Raw genomic sequence first — 17,697 nt, 5'->3', positions numbered from 1 at the left:
AAGTTTTTCATAAACTTCCAGATATAAAATATGGTAATTCACAGAGTACCATAAAGGAAAAGAAATTAAGAATAAGGTACATATCCAGAGGATGGCCCTACTCCTTGATGAAGGTTAAAAACACATTTATGTAACAGTCAACAGAAAACAGCTTTAAGAGGCAGCTGAAAATGGATGTCTCCTAAGTACAGCAGATACAGCCTTTTTAGAATCAGAAGTATTTGAATTTGAATTTTAGCCCTATCATCTATTAGTCATATAATCTTGGACAAGTAAGTTAACTGCCCTCAGCCTCAACTTGCTCCTCCAAAAAAAGGAATATAATAACACCTAAGTTGTAGGTAGGATTAGAAGAAAGTAAAAACCAACAGTGCCTGGCACAGAGAATATTCTCAGAAAATTTACTTATGATGATGATCATCATCTATTATATTTATTATCCAAGATATATTAGAATTTTTCAGTACTTTCCATATAAACTACATGAAGGAAAACTCCCGCTTTCCTTAGCAGAGGAGGTCTTGGAATGTTATTCATCCTCAGGCTCTTAGTTCACAAAGATAGCTAACAATCTTGTCATTTTGTTAATAAGTTCCCATCACTGAGTTAAAAAAGAAAACACACGCACTGAAAAAGTTTGCTACGTGAGAGCAAGGAAATAAAAAAAAAAATCAATGAAAAATCATACACAGACAGGAAAGAAAAGAAGTTGGGGAAATTTTCATATCAGTACAAACTGCCTTAAACATGCCATGGATTGGTTCCTGAGGGCTTTCCACAATCACTAATATATACAACAAAGACCTGAAATCGTTAAGAAACGGTTAACTATTTAGAATTGGTGAGTCAATTTTAATAACTATTAGCATTGGCATTAAAAGTAAAACTTTTAAAAGAAACATTTTTAAACATGATGCCTAAAAAGAATAACATTCGAGGCTATGGAGAATGTTGATAGACAGATGAGTTGAAGACTCATCCTGCAAGGATACCAGACAAAGGGGGTTTTACTGTTATTTCCTTCTGTATTCAGATTATTTTCCCCTTATTAGAAATCGGGTGACCTCATATGGAGGCTGGAGAAACTGCTGGGAGCCTCCATATGAGGTAATTTTATTCATTTATGGAGGAGGTAACACAAACTGACTTGGTAAATAGTCTAGAAATCAGTATCATCTAGGTTTAAGGGTAAATTAAGACGCAAAGACGTAAGTATCATCAAGACCGACTCAGGACTAGGGTTGTCTCTCTGAGAGAATATTTGTTTCTCACTCTAGATCACAGTTTCCCCAGAGTGGCTTCTATGCCATTTGGCTTTTGTGTCTCAAAGGAGAAATAGTTACTTAGCAGAATAGGGAAGCATGCATTAAATGATGAATAAATGTTTTTAAAAGAATCAAAGAAGCCTTGAGTCATTCTTTTCTAGATCAGAGAGCCCAAGATGCAGCCAGATCCTTCCATCACCTTAGGATAAGATGAAAATCTACTCTTCTTATCTTGCTCCATTTCATTGTTTCTCATATACATTACGAATACTACTATAATATTTATGTTACTTTTTCTCTCAATATTTAGTAGAAAAGAATTAAGTAATTTGACCATTATGAGCAAATCATATGATGATAGGCTGAGAAATATGATGTGAAAGTGATCTCAGATATCTTTTTTTTTTTAAGATTTTATTCATTTGAGAGAGAGAGACAGAGACAGAGATAGAGAAAGCACAAGCAGGGAGGAGAGGCAGAGAGATAGGGAGAAGCAGACTCCCCACTGAGTTGGGAGCTGCAACATGGGGCTCGATCCCAGGACCTGGAGATCATGACCTGAGCCGAAGGCAGACGCCCAACCATTTGAGCCAGCCAGGTGCCCCAATCTCAGATATCTTCACTAGTGTCTAGACTCAGAATGGCAAATAATTTTAATCTCGTGACAGAACGTGGGTTGATGAGTTGTAGCATCTTAGAGGTATATGTTAAGGACTCCAATGCCTTGTTCGGGCTCAAAAGGAGAGAAGGCATTGATCAAATAGGTAGTGTGACATGAGTGCTGGATAGACGATTACAGCATAGCATGTACCTGCTTTCTCTGTTCCAAAAGCAAGGAAATAATGGTTCTGCTCAATGCTACGCTAGTCAACCCGCGTGGTTTGCTGGAGTGGCTATCATACTTCCATGTAAGGTGAGAAAAACAAACTGGAGGTAGTGATAAAGACATATGATAGATAACATTTATTGAGTATAAAAGGTAAAGGCCTTGAAATCATGACGCATAGAAAACTGTCCCAAATCAGTTTAGGGCTAGTTATGTTTATTTATTTTATTATTTTTCTGTTAAAGATTTTATTTATTTATTTGAGAGAGAAAGGATGAGAGTGGGGAGGGTCAGAGGGAGAAGCAAGGAGAAGCTGAGCAGGGACCCTGAAGTGGGGCTCTATCCAGGATTCCTGTCATGACCTGAGCCAAAGGCCGACGCTTAACCAACTGAGCCACCCAGGCACCCAGGTCGAGTTATGTTTAATCATAAACAAAGCAATCATGGATTGGGGATCTCAAGTAACCCAGTTTAAATATTTGAGGTACTGTCATTGGGAATTAGACTTATTGTGTGCCCCTCCTCCCATATTAAAATTAATTACAAGCCAAGGATGTCAGATGTTCGGCTCAACTCCAAAAATAAATTTGATAATATGCCTATACAAAAATGGAATAATCCAGTTTAGGTGGAGTGATTTTAGAATAACTGAAGATACTCAAGCTTAGTCAAGATGACCACTTGGCAGGGATGCTTTAGATAAAATTTAAATTTGAACAGATGTCAGAGTAACCCAGAGAGTTTATGATGCCAGACGCATCAAGGGGTAAAATGAATTTAAATTTGAATGTCTTGGGTAAATCATGCACTCACCAGTGTACCAAAGATCCTTCAACCTATAATTTCTTTAACCCAGCCAGATTTCCTGTTTTGTTTTGTTTTGTTTTGTTTTTTACATTACATTTACATTTTTACATTTACATCTGCTTGGTTTCTGAAGAGAGTGGACTGTGTGGTGCTTGGTTTGGATGAGCTTTAGCATTCCCTGGAGCCCTGAGGGTCTAGGATCCCAAGCATAGGCTTTGACATCATCCAATTACTACCCCTTTACTTTTCTCATTTACCCTCAGGATAGCTAATGATGAAATGATAATGATGATGGTAATGATAGCAGTTAAGTGTCTTTTATTATTAGCTTCATCTTATAGGTGAGGACACTAAGGCTCAGAGAGGTTACAAGACTTGCTCAAGGTTACATAAGCCTAAAACATAGGTTTGTGAAATCCCAAAGTTCATGCTTCTAACTACTGCACAATATCAACCTCCATAAAACACAGTAACAATTTCCAAATGTCCTCTTCTCTTTTACTACAAAGCAAAAAATATCAAAATAGAATAAAAAAAAAAATATCAGTTACTTTCAAGCTTATGTATTTGTTTACATCTTTCCTGTTACTAAGACAATAAGTTCCTTGAGGTCAGGATTCAATGTCTCGTTATAGGTTGTTAAAGTGCCTGACATTTGAACAGTCAATACATGGCAAATATCCTACATAATTCTTATAAATAACCCTTAAATTTCAATGTAAAGGTAGGCACATTTCTATTAAATGAGACACGTGAAATTAAACTATCTGTGAATAGTAGTGATATAACAGTATCCATGTAAAAAAAAACATATTTACTACTCTATGCAGTGTTCACTATTGCCATGTAAATAGTATGCATTTATTTTATTTTATTATGTTATGTTAATCACCACACATTACATCATTAGTTTTTGATGTAGTGTTCCATGATTCATTGTTTGCCTATAACACCCAGTGCTCCATGCAGAACGTGCCCTCTTTAATACCCATCACCAGGCTAACCCATCCCCCCCTCGAACCCTCAGTTTGTTTCTCAGAGTCCATAGTCTCTCATGGTTCGTCTCTCCCTCCGATTCCCCCCCTTCATTTTTCCCTTCCTGCTATCTTCTTCTTCTTCTTCTTTTTTTTTTTTTTTAACATATAATGTATTATTTGTTTCAGAGGTACCAGTCTGTGATTCAACAGTCTTACACAATTCACAGCGGTCACCATAGTACATACCCTCCCCAATGTTGTTAATACAAATGCTTTAACACTAATAAATCCACATAAATCATTTAATAACCTAATTTTAATACCATTGAAAAAATAACAAAAAGAGGTAATGCTAAGAAAATACCACAGCCTGTATTTCCAAAGAAGAGAAAGTTTTCATAACAGAGTTGATATGTTCCCACTACTAAATCACTTTAATGCAAATATCCTATAACTTTGGAAGCAACACCACTAAGATTCATGAAAAACCTACTTCAAGACAGGAAATGGGAAGTCAACATGGGGAACGGAATGCAGGGAGCGACTGAGAATGCATCCTTCAGGTCTCTTTAGTATTTCCTCAAAAGAGCTGCACAGGGCAAAGTAAGAATAGAGTATTATAAACAACTCTGTTTTGGCTTCTATCTCTGGTTAAATACACTAGTTATAATTGAGTATATATTGAACTAATTAGCGTTTTCTTTCTGTCTTTTTCCAAGAATTCAGAAACTGTTTCCAGAGTTGGAAATAAAAAGATCCTACAACTTTATATGTTTATCTTATTACTTCTTTTCTAGACCCTTTCTGCTATAAAATCTAAAATAGATTCAATATCAGATGGTAATTCTGCAATTGTTCTTCATAACATTAAATTCAAAATATTTCTTTGGAAGGTTTTTTAAAGCAATGAATTGCATATATGCTCCCACAAAGAAAAGAATAACATGAGGTTTACGGTTAGACAGATTTCTTTTATAAAAAGATATATATTATCTAGGAAGGCACAAATTAATCAATTCACATTTTCGTCCCAATGTGACCAAGTTTGTAACTTAATAAAAATAGGCCATCAAAGCCAATTTCTGAGAAACCTTACTGATATAGCTTGTAGTTTAATAATAAAGCCCTTTCATGTGGTTTACTTGGTATCAGCAAGATGATAGTGCATTTATGTAACCATGTAATTCCATTATAATTTTCTCTCACTTGCTAACCATCTTCATAATTAGTATTAAATTATGTCATAGTTCAGTAAAAAGCATTCTGTCAGAACAGTATCTATCAGAATACCATGATGAAAAGCTTTAAAATGGCATTAACTAACTCTGAATTAAATTCTTATATTTCTATCTCTTGTTATACAAAACTGGAGTTTTCATAATAACATACAATTTATGTTGATAGGGCATAACAAAAATGGTTCACTTCCAACCAGAATAGCTTCAATACTGATAAACATAATTCTTCTTAATTTCACCATGCACACACCATGTAATGGACAAATTATTACTGCCTTAGGTTTTAAATAGTCCTCACTGATTGAAGGATGCCACAGGAATAAAAATGTGGTCTGTAGAAATATAATAAGTAGTCTCACTTTCAAGGTTTATTGATAAGGCAGAGCTATGTACATGCGTGTCAGTGGAATGATGTAGCAAAATTACCTGTTAGTCATATATCCTATTTATTTAAAGGCCTAAATTATGTATTTATTCTTCAATAAAACATAAAAGTTAGAACTGATTCCCCTATACACAAAACTCTGAAAGTAATGTCAATATGTTACTTTCCTAAGTAAATGAAAAATAACAATCACTGGGATCAGTCAGTAGATTAGCCAGTTAAGCCACTAGAAAGTTTTAAGTAGTCTTCCTCCAACCTCAAAATGGGCACATATTTATTAGCAATCTTATTCATTGTAATTTTTTCTTAAAATTACTGAATAGATTTGATATGGAGCTTATTACAGGGTAGTTTTATGTAGAGGCAGGGACATTGTTAGATATCTGCAAGCATCTCATCCCAACCACAAAACAACACAGCAATAGTATCAGCAGAAAGCGAGGACCTAATTTCACCAGCTAGAAAACTCAGCCAAACTACCAAGCCTAAAGTGCTTCAAGCAGCAAGAGGAAACAGAACACTGGTTTAAATGAACAAAAGGGAACTGATAGTCATTCAGGAAAAAGATGAAAGGCAGATATAACATATGATGGTCACTTAAACACCAAGAATGCATTTAATGACAGAGGAGACAAAAATGATGGAAGAGGGGATAAAGGTGGGACAATTTTCCTTCACATGACCACAGCTCTTGCTATCCCCTCATGAGAAAAAAGGGAAAAAAAATTCACCTCTGGCTTGTATTAGTCAAAGATATATCCTAATAAACCCCTCCCAAATCACTCAAAACACAGGAATCTCATATTTCAAAATTGAAGTAGATAGGCATATGTGTGTATATTCGTACATACATCACATGTTTGGAGAGGAAAAGAGGTGTGTGAAGACAGAGGACTGGTGTTGCTCAAGGTCATTCTCCTCTTGAAAAGAGAAAAGGAAAAAGTGACTAAAAGAAATGGTCTGGGGGACAGGAGTCAAGTGGCAAGTTCTTCCCACCTGCCTACAGGCTCACCTCGGTTCCCATGGGGGTCCTGACTGCCCTATTTTTCTTCCCCTCTCGCTGGTAAGCATAAGAGAGACTAAAAGGAAGGAACATTTTGTGGGAAATATCCTATTAACACCTGACAGTCTTAACCCATTAGTGAGACAAGCCAGCTCCATCTAAGTACAAGGTCAGTGGACTCAGATCTTCAAACTACCTGGTGTGTACCTCTCTGTCACTCCAACAAGGGAGAAGGGAAGAGAGGCAGAAATCTCCATTTTTAAGTAACTTCTATATAAGAAACTCTGTGCAAGGAGGCCTATTTGGTTTTGACATTCCACCTAACTCCCATCTGCACAAGTGAATGGCGTTTTAAAACATGAATCACACCATAATCTACGTTTAGGCTTCTAAGCACTCAACAATCAGTTAATGCATTTGTTTTGCCTTCCCTCAGGATGAGGACACAAAGACAAGACTTAACCTGCAGAATAGTGAAAAGGCCAGAGAGAAGTGAAATGAGGAGGGAGATGTAAAAAACACATTATTTTCCCAGGTACTTATATTCCGCACCAGCATTCCTTCTTTCTTGAGTACCCTCTAAAGAGGTATGCCTTTATTTGCTAACAAATATTATGAGTATGATATAGTTTCTGTTGTAATAATATTCTGGAGAAATCTGGGGGACAAAGAAGTGTCTTTGTGAGATTGTTAGTACACACCAATCAGTTTTCTGACCAGGATTTGCTGAGTGATGGGGGAAATACAAATACACTAACCTAAAAAGAAGATAAAAGAAACAAAAAACCCTCACCTAATTCCTCCCAAATTCCCACTTATTTTTAGTTTTTATTCAGGCAGTACCCTTTTCTTTGTGAGTCTACAGAGAGTAGAGTGTGGACTTGCTTTACTGTTAAAGTCGAGTTACCCTCTGTATCCTTTCTTGGTTCTCCCTAGAGCTGGAACTTATAGAGTAAATCTATCTGAAGAGGGGCCCTCACCGCCTTCACGTTTATTGCGCATGGGAGTGGGGGGAGGAGGAGTTGTCTTTTCAGTGGTATTCCAACTGGAGAGAAAACAGGAGTATAAATGACCTAATTAAATCCAGGAGAGCAAGAAGGGAGAAAAGAGAGAGGAAAAAATGGAAATCTAGTATAAACACACTTAGTTTCAGGTTTTGAATCCTGAGAAATCGTGCAATATTTGAGTATCAAGGCGTTTTTGCAGCCAGCTTTCCTTCTATGTTCTTGCATATTCATTTACAAGAGGGTGGAGGATTGCAGGCGCAGGAAGTCAGGCAGGACTTCACTGCCCTCCACGCGTCTCTCTCCACCTCCCTCTCACATCCAGGCCACCACCTCAGCCATGATGCGCCTACTGTCTGCCAGGGGGCCTGCTGAGCTCTCCTGCCCCTCCCCAAAAAGTGTCCACGAGGGCCTGGCAGCTGCAGTGGCAGAGCCCAGCCCCCAAGCCCGCTGCATATACGGCCTTGTAGCACCACCAGCCTGCGAGGGCTGCAGCAGCAGCGGAGCCCAGACTCCAGAGGAGTCAGGGACATCAACGCGCAGGGACAGCGAGAGCAGCTAGCTAGTGGCCAGCTTGTAGTCTGCAAATGCCATCATATGGGTATCTATAGATAGTCAGCAAGCAGAGAAAAAGAGGCAGCGCCCCGACACTTTTCTAAGCGGCTTTAGCAAAGAGAAACCTTCGGCGCATCTCCAGTGGCTGCCTCCAAGAGCAGGGCGCCTTGCACTTGGCCGGGCCAAATCTTCTCCGCTGGGTGCACCCAGCAGGCAGCTACCGAAAGCAGGACAGAAACGAGCACTCCTTAGCTGAATTATTCAGACCGCCTTCACTATGGAATAAAACATTGATGAGACTACTTTGCAAGTGCTTTATCTTGTTAATCCCAATGGTCTCGAGAAAGGAATGAAATTTCTGCAGGGGGACGCAGAGGTGATGGAAAAAGGAAATGAGAGAAATAAGGTGCAAGGGTAAGGGGCTTTGGAAGTTCGCTAAATTTGGTCTGACTCTGCCAGCCATGGGAATCTCCGTTTTAACGTATCAGACCCAATATGTTAATTAGGCAGTCGCAAATCCACCCTATTCCTTGTAAATCAATGCACTGGCAAGAATTTTCAAAATACATATTATACAGAAACAAGCAAACCCAAACCAACCAAACAAACCACGCACACACAAGCTCCACAACCGAGACAATATAGCTGGGGATGGCATTGGGTTAGTGGTTATGGTTTTAGCCTTGCTCCTCTAGATATAAAAATGACTTCTTTCATGGATCTATTCTGTCATATCTAAGCAAACGCTCGCAGTTAAATACCATATCTCAGCACACAAGCCCGTGACAATGAATTCCCTTTCAAGCAAAGCAAGTTCCAAGAAAACTCCATTTCAGATTAAAGTCTCCCGATGCGTAATTTACAACTACTAAAAGATCTGGCAAGCTCCTCCACAATAAGGAAAGGAAAACAACCTGGCACCAGAGGTAGAGAAGGGTCAAAACGATCCTTGCCTGAAATGATGGGTGGAAACCAAACACCCTCTGGCACTCCACAGTCTGGGGAGGGTTGGATACCAAATGGTCCGTGGCAAACATAGCCTGAAGGAAAAATGGAATTTTAATCTCTGGCATCTTCAGACAGGTTCAACATGTCCAGCTTTCCAGTATCATCACTTAGGGTGGAGCATATCCATATTCCCTTAGCTTTCACTGCTAGATTAAGTGCTCAGGTATAGATTTATATCCCACCTACTAGAAATTTTATTACAACATCACAAAGCGCCCTTGGATATCCAGCCCTTCCTAATGATTTTCGAAACATTAATAAGTAAAGTAGCCTGCAATGCAGATAAGACACTAGAAACAAGATCAGAAGGAAACTGGGTGAGGCGGGTGGTCGTTTGCTTGTTACCTGGTGCCTCTAGAGGAAAAGACGGTCGTAGGAGGACTTTCTGCCCGCAGGTACAATCCCGGCAAGGTGGCTCCAGGTGGCTTTCACAGTCGTACGCGGGTCTCGCTCGTCACTTTGCTGCCCTTTGCCATAGCTCAGCACCCGCATCCTAGGGAGTCCGAAAGGCGGCTCCTGCCACTGCCGCCGCTGCCCGCAGGTCGCGCTGGGTGGGGGATCCGCGGCGATCGCCCCATGAAACCCGCGTTTCTGCGCCCGGGGAGCGGGCAGAGGCAGGGCGGCCGCGCACGCACACACAGACACACTCAAACACACACACACTCACACATTCGCACACAGGCGCGCGCGCACTCGCATTCACTCTTGCACACGCACATCCAGCACAGCACGGGGAGGGAGAAACAAGGAGGGGACTGGTCCTTCTCACGATCGGCTTTGATGCCCACCGGACCACAGGCAGAAAAGAGAGTGGTTTGACATCGCCTTTTGATCACGTTTCCTTCAAGTTCTCCTCCAACCCAAATCCACGTAATTCAAGAGCTGGTGACATTTTGGTGGGGAGGAGAGAGCCGGGAAAGGGCTGAGGAAGAGTCGGGGATTTTGTTAAGCAGTTTGAAAAGCAATCCTTGTTACCTTGTTTGTACAGAAACCAGCTCGAAGGGCTGAACTTTTGGCTCCAGATGATGTGGACCGAAACATAAATATCCTTCTGGCCAAGACAGGAAGGTCTAGATGCACGGAAACAAGACGGCTACAAGACCCTCTGGTGACCTTGTGATGTACCTGGAAGCAAGTTAATACTGGCGCTTTCCAAGGCTCTGCGTAAAGCGATCCACACACATGGGTCCACAGCAAGGCAGCGGTTCCGAATCCAGCCGGGAAAATGGGTCTGGGCGTCCTCCCTGCTCTTTGAGAACCTGGGCATCGAGGGGGCACCGACGAGTTAACAACATTTGCTTCTGGGCAGTTGAATAAAAGACAGTCAAATGCATCAGAGAGGCGCGCGCGCGCGCGCGCACACACACACACACACACACAGCTAGCTGGAGAGCGGCTTACAAAAAAAAAAAAAATGCCAAGATGACTTCAAAAGGTAGAAAAGATCCAGAATCTTTTCGGAAAACAGAAGGGTCAGCAGGAAGGTTATGAAAATCTCCTCAGGTCTTTCATTCTTCCTCTCCCTTGTGAATGTGTGTGTGTATTTCCAGAAGGTTTCCTTGGTCGGCCCCACCCCCGTCCAGTTGCGCTTTTTTCTCTTGATAGAAACCCACCGTGCAAAATGAATTATATGGGTGGGTTGTGCTCACAGCCCAGAGCTCCACAGTCAAGAATCCTAAGGGAGCAGCCAGCTGCGAAGCCATTCACATCCTCTAGGGAAAAGGAAAAACACGCGCAAACACACGCACACACACGCGCGCGCGCACACACACACGAGTCCTCAGTTCGGGCCGCTCTGCACACGCTGGCCGACTCCCTGCGCTCGGCTGCACACAGCGCCCCGCCCGCTGTCCGCCGCGCCGGGGCGAGTCCGCAGCTCAGGCGTGCGGCTGGCAGCCCAGGTCCCAGCCTGCGACCAGGGCGGGCCCCGCGCCCCGGCTCCCCGCGGCAGCCTGTTTGGGCAACGGCAGCCGCCCGGCCGGGAAGGACTGCGTCCAGCGCTGCAGCATGGAGGCGGCCGCGGCGGCGGTGGCGGCGGGCGCGCGGCCGTGGGCCCGGCCCTCGCCGCAATGACGGGAGCTACAGCGCTTCCCAGACTCAGAGTCAGGCGAGACCCCCTCCCGGGCCACCGCGCCTCCCTCTGCCCTCGCGAGCTCCGGACTGATTTACCCCAGGCTAGAGGAGAGGGTCCACCAGGTGCCTGCAAATCCCCAGGCAGGGGAGGCGCGGGGGCGTTGCAGGGAGGGGGAGGGGAGAAGGCAGAAAATCTGGAGATAAAGGCGAACTTCTAGGGGCGTCTCCAGCCTCTTGTAAAAGGGAAACTTGAGGACCACCCACTGCCCCCACGGTTATGGGATAACGGAGTGCACCGGGTCAAGCTGCGACTGCTAACAGCGGTGGGAAAAGTCATTTGCTATAACCTCCAGGAAAATCTGAGACGGAAGGCTGCTGATTTGAGCTCTCTGTCACCTGCGACTGGCCTCATCCAGGGTCCCCTTAGTAGTAGTAGGCAGTGGTTCTCTTACTAATCAGATTGGAAAAGAAGCTGAAAAATTTATATTTGAGAAGCAACTCAGCTCAGCCTTAGACATTTTAAGTGCTGCAGTTGGTCACATTTTAGTATGTCAAGGGCAGAAAGCAAGCCCAGTAGTCGACATCAGCCAGGCCTGACCACTAAGGTCAGTGGGAAAGAGATCAGATCTGAAGTAGCAAAGAGAAGGGTGGTGGGGAGAACGCTGGACTGGGCCCTGGCGGAGAGGGGTCGAGGGGCCGGCATTTCTCCTGACTCTGCCAAAACTCCTGGAGCTTCTCTCCTAGACCCTACCCTCACTCCCTCCAGTCTGGAAAAAGCTTCCTTCCGGGAACTCCCAGTGAAATCACGCTGAGCCTTTCTACTGGAGCCAGGAAACCCTTTCACTTCTCTTTGGTGGGTTCTCCAGCACTCGGTCTTCGGCCCCAGGGGGCACCTTCTCTTTTAGCTCAGATCTCGGCTGACCCGGACACCAGTCAGAACCCAAAGAGAAGGGTAGAGTTGCAGATTGCAGACGGAAGCTGGCTAATAAGGGCCTCTTCCTGGGCTACTTGGCAAAGCCACGTGTTAGTGGCCCCCTCGAATGGGCGCTATCGAATTTTGCTACCAATATTGCTCTCCCAGGCTTTAGCGTTGCCCTGCGGATGCACAAACGCACTCACACTGGAGCACACCCACTGAGCTCACCCAAGCGCGTACACGTGCACCCACGCATAAGCAGGACCACACAGCCTCCTCTTTGGGGAAAGAAGCCGAGGGGTGGAGTGCTTGAGGTGGAAACTGCTCCCATCTCCTTCCTCTGCTCTGCTCTCCCTTTACGCCCCCCGGGCTCCAAATCCAATCCCGGGTTGAAGAATCCGCGCAACCCTCGTCGCTGCTTTGTTCCGAAGGAGCGCAGCTCTGGGGCTGCAGTTCCTGCTGTGCCTCCTTCCTCTAGATCTGCTGGTGGCGCGGGGTCCGGGGCTCTGGGTGGGGGGAGGAGTACCGCGGAGCCCGCGCGGCGCCTCACGGTCCGAGTTCCAGAGCTGGAGCGTCAAACTCGCACAGCCCAGGGCTGCGCGGCGTACCTCACAAAATAAACCAAAGGGACACCGCTGCAGTCCAGGCGAGTCTCCACTAAAACCGCCAGTGCTTCCCCTGTGGCTTTTTGTCCTCCGAAGTATAAGAATTGAGTTTCCGAAAAGTCTACGGCAAGAACCAGCGGCGAACTGAGTCCAAGGACTCCCCGAGGAGCAGGGAGAGAGAGAGCGGCCATCTCCGTTTCACTTTAAACTTGGCCACTTCTGGGACTTCACTGGAGGGCGGCGGAGTTGCACCAGTACCAACTAGAAGCCGCTGTGAGCGAGCACTTCCAAATACTTTAGGACGCGGGGGTGACTCCTTTTTCTTTCAGGATTGTCCCACTTGCCACCCTTCCCTGCTGAGCTGATAGGAACCGCTTAAGTCCGGGAGGTAAAGGTTTGCAGTTCTTCCTGGGGACTGAAGTATGGAGAGATGTTGAATGAGAAATCCAAAGACCTTGCATCGCTGGACTAAATAACTTTTCTTTTTCGTTTTCTCTTTTTTCTTTCTTTCTTTCTTTCTTTCTTTCTTTCTTTCTTTCTTTCTTTCTTTCTTTCTTTTTTCTTTCTTTCTTTCTTCTTTTTTTTTTTTCCTTTTTCTAGTGCCCAGATGGAGGTGAGGAGGGGGTATACTTAACCAGCTGTAAGAAGTCTAGAATTGACAACAGGGCAAAGTTCAAATATATGACTGGGTGCTTTTAAGAAAAGGTGTGTGTGTGTGTGTGTGTGTGTGTTTGCACGAGAAAGATGAGACCAACGTTTCCTTAATGTGGAAGAGTAATAATGTATAACTTCTCAGTATTCTCTTATGTTGCAAGCCCTATCGAGCTCATAAAAACATCCTCTCTTCGTTTAGTTTAGCCTTACTGCACCATTATGCATTATATTTGAAAGTGCTTTCCTCTACTTTCCTAGTTTTATCTCATTTCAAGAAAGCACTCACTGGTAAAGCCTTGTAACTCTCACTCTCCACATACAGTTTTTGTTCCTTTTCCTCCTATGGAAGCTGATTAGAGTTTGCCAATAGAGAAGAAGAAGAGAGCTTTGTTTTACCTGGTTGTCAGTAGAAGGTGGCAAGACTTTCAAGGAGAGGCTAGGATATTCTTTCCCAAAGGATCTAAAAGTAAACAAAGGATCTCAAAATTTATTTTTATTTCCTTCAAAGGAAAAAAGGCGTCTGAAAGGAAGAGAGATAGCAATTTCTGGTTTGCCTATATGGTTGTTGTTGTTGGCACTAACCAGCTATGTAATTGGTAAACTTTTAAGAGTCCAAGCAAATTCCTTGTAGAACAGAGTCCATTTATACATTAGTATCTAAAAAGAACCAAAATGTATTCCAATAAATAATTTAGTTTTTACTTTTCTCAACATATCTGCCTGACTTTAATTTGTCCCCAAATCCAATGTTTATGCCAAATCACTTTAAAAATCATGTCAAGTTTCTCTCTCCCAGATTGTTTTTCTAATGATCATGGTCCTAAATGTTGGATTGTTTTCCCAGAATAATCCAGCATTTGAAAAAGTTGTGTTTTGCCAATTTCAGACAGCAAATAGAAATGTGAATGTTTTTCAGTTAAAATAATAACTAAAAGGTAACCTAAGTTTCGGGTTATATTATTTGGCAGTTGAGTTTCTTCTAAGGAAATGAGAGAGGCATGATTTACTCTAAATTTGTTGTTAATAGTCTGCTTACTCCATGAATTTTCTTACTTCTGCAGATTGACATGTGTGCTAAATTGTCTTTTCTCATTTTTTCTTGATGTACATTTTTAAAATCTTACTTAAGGTGAAATTACTTTCACATTGGCTGGGTGATAAATCACTAATATGAAGAGCTTTTGATTCTTTTTACTAATATAAAGTTCTCTGTTAATTAAAGACTGGAAAATGATATGAGGAAACAATAGGGAAAGACAAGTTTCTAAAATGAAGTAATAACATTAAAAAATTAGTTAAAATAAGTGAAATCCAAACATAAAGATTAAAAAAAAAATAACTGTCATAGTTGTGCCCTACATAGTTTTGAAATGTAAAAGAGATTTCATTATCTTAGAAACATGTTTCTGATGTTGTACCTGCCTATAAAGTTCTAAGGTACAAATTGTGGTGGCAATTAGATCTTAACAACAACAAAAAAATCAACTGAACTCTAAACAAAGTTGAAGACCTAGCATATTTCTTTTTTTTTTTTTTTTTAAGATTTTATTTATTTGACAGAGACACAGCGAAAGAGGGAACACAAACAGAGGGAGTGGGAGAGGGAGAAGCAGGCTTCCCACCAAGCAGGGAGCCCGATGTGGGGCTCGATCCCAGGCCCCTGGGATCATGACCTGAGCCGAAAGCAGGCGCTTAACGACTGAGCCACCCAGGTGCCCCCTAGCATATTTCTAAGTGAACAGATGTCTCATGTATTTTGGGTCTTCCAAAAAAATCAAATTTATTTACTATTTAACATTCTTACTAGATACAGAAGATATGTTCCCTTTATTTTTAAATACAAATTCTTTATTGTTTTGTGATAGTTTTACTTGTGTAAAGTATACATTTACTTTTCTTTTTCTTCCTGTTTCTTTGTTGTCTTTTTAACCTTGATGGATGATGATAATGGTGTATTATGTGATTAAGGTCTACCTCATGAAAGCTGGAACTAGCACAAAGACCCCAATAAATTATTAGGTGAAAGTGGCCATTTCTTTTACTAAGGAAAGTCTTTATTGAACCTTACTTGTTAAAACACAAGTGTAATGGTTTTTAAAGATTGTGTCATAGGCAAGAACTTTTTGAGAGAATTCAAAGAGGAGGGGTTATTTCAGAGATTAGCATTGCTAGAGAGACAAGGCAATTCTTAGGCATTATTGTAAGCAAGATGTAGATATTGTCTTTACTATCCATCCATCCGTTTTTCTTCCATTATTTGGTTATGTCCTGGTATCTATTCCCTGTTGTCTGGTGCTTCCATTTAGTTACCCAGAAGCCCCAAAGCACAACATCCTACCTAGAAATATCTAATCCAGAGAAGAATGGTACAATATTGTGAATTATTTTCCTCTTCTTGTCAAAACCTCTATTTAGTCATATTAGATGGATCTAATTAAATTTTTAAGAAAACAATCAGATCATGCTAATTCAAACTAAAGTGTCAGTGACTAGTTGTTTACCCACTTCAGAAATATAAAGCCAACTTGATTTCTAAAAAGTAGAATTTCTACAAAGTGTGTTACATATCCAGGATGTGAAGCCATTACAGTCATTCTTAAATTTGCATACAGGACTTAATGTTAAGTATGGTACTATTTTTCCAATTTTATTTTTTATGTATTTTTGAAAATCCTGGTTTTTAACCTTGGCAGAAACATTTTGAAAGTTTTATGTTTATACATCCAGGCACATTTCCACTTGATTTTCTTTCTTTCTTTCTTTTTTTAAAGTAAGCTCTATGCCCAATGTGGGACTTGAACTCATGACCCTTGAGATCAAGAATTGCATGCTCTACCCACTGAGCCAGCCAGGGGCCCCTCCACTTGATCTTGACACTCTGTAGTAAAATGGAGCCAGTCATTACATAATTATCTTAAAAACAAATTATCTTAAAAGGTTGCATTGTTGTTCTTATGACCTGATTTGTGAGTACCGGTAGACACACCAAGTCATATTAGATGGAGGTGACAGTTGTTGAAAGTCTATGGACTTAACTTCTTCAAACTGCATATATTACCCTCAGTTCTAAAAAATCTGATAATAAACTGTATAAGAAAGCTTTTGCTCTTACGCTTTAGTTTTTTACAGTCTCTTTTCTAATGTTTATTTTTCTCCAAAATCTGCCCCTGAATTTCAGTCAGGTGGCCACAAGTCGGCAGTAATGTGACACACTCATCTGGTTGAAACCACAGGGTTTGGCTTTCTTACAAGCCGCCACAGATTTAGAATTAAGAACTATTTTCTATTTATTTTCTGAAAGATGTATTTTCATTAAGATAAATAGTGTTGGAAAAGTTTTATCTACATGAAAAGAGATAAATTTTTTAGAAAAATTATTTAACATAAAATCCTAAAGTATGATTAGGTAATTTCCTCCTTTACTCTTCACCAGTTTGCTTCTCCTTTAATTATGGTCTCTTGAGGAAACTGAGTTACTTCTCTTAACTTTACTCGTGTTTTACCTCCGAGTCATTCGGGTCCTTTCACTGACTCCACTTTCTTAGCTAGGTTGGTGGTAAAGTTCCCTTGGATTTATTTCTTAGTTATAGCGCCAGTGATTTCTGTAAGGAAAGCAAATCCTTTTGTGATTGTTTACCATCAAACTTTGTTTCCATATAATGGCCTTTCTCTGCTTGCCCTGCTATTCATTTCATTGTTTTAGCCAGTGTCCAGCACTAGGCACTGGGGAGGGAAGCATAACCATAATTCTCTTGGTCTGTGTCCCCACAATAGTGCTTACCATCTAATGCAGCTTATAGACCAACAAGAGGTCATTACAACATGACCTTGCTTTATTTCATAACTACAATTTGCTATTAAGCCCAAATCTTCTTTGGTTAGACCTCTGGAAGGCACTTCCATTGATTCCAATAATAGTTTCTTTATTGCTGTTAGTTTCTAGTTTGTTTTTCCCACATTTATTCAAACTGTCTTGAGAGGTAGCCTGTGAAATATCCAGACATAATCTTTTAATGAAGTACAAGGTACAACACAGCATATTCAATAAAACACTGGAAAATAATACGTCTGGATTAGAATCTTGGTTCTGAAATTCACTGCATTACTTGTGGAAATCATTTAACTCTAGCCTGAGTCTCCACTGTGTGTAAGATAAAAATTATAATACTCATATTTGGTGTTGGTTAAGAGATTATAATGATTTGCTGGTATAAACTGTCTAGGAAAAGCAAGTACTCCATACATATCACTTCTGTTCTTTGTCAGTCTATTTTAAATTATGTAATGAATAACTGATTTTACTGAAATATTATAAATTATCTAGTTTCTCAAAATAATCTATTTTTAATCAATAAATTTTTTCATAAAAGTGAGATAAAAA

The 17,697-nt window shown here is 41.3% G+C and overlaps 1 protein-coding gene across 9 annotated transcripts in view; it reads right to left on the bottom strand.

The window, feature by feature from the left end:
• The window catches only part of LRFN5 (leucine rich repeat and fibronectin type III domain containing 5), a 258,300-nt gene extending 243,934 nt beyond the window's left edge, over positions 1-14,366 (bottom strand). The window contains exons 1-2 of one of the 9 annotated variants that reach the window (XM_078053618.1): positions 9,414-14,344; positions 8,975-9,100 (exon numbers count right to left, since the gene is read on the bottom strand). The gene's annotated coding sequence lies outside the window, so the exon portion shown is untranslated. Of the gene's footprint in view, positions 1-8,974; positions 9,101-9,413 lie in introns of all 9 variants that reach the window. The other 8 variants (XM_078053617.1, XM_078053620.1, XR_013440671.1 and 5 more) reach the window with 8 other exon arrangements.
• Between the last annotated feature and the right edge of the window lie 3,331 nt (positions 14,367-17,697).

This window comes from Halichoerus grypus, chromosome 8 (genome assembly GCF_964656455.1).
Source record: "Halichoerus grypus chromosome 8, mHalGry1.hap1.1, whole genome shotgun sequence".
Taxonomy (NCBI): domain Eukaryota; kingdom Metazoa; phylum Chordata; class Mammalia; order Carnivora; family Phocidae; genus Halichoerus; species Halichoerus grypus.
This window is presented reverse-complemented; position numbering and strand designations above follow the sequence as displayed.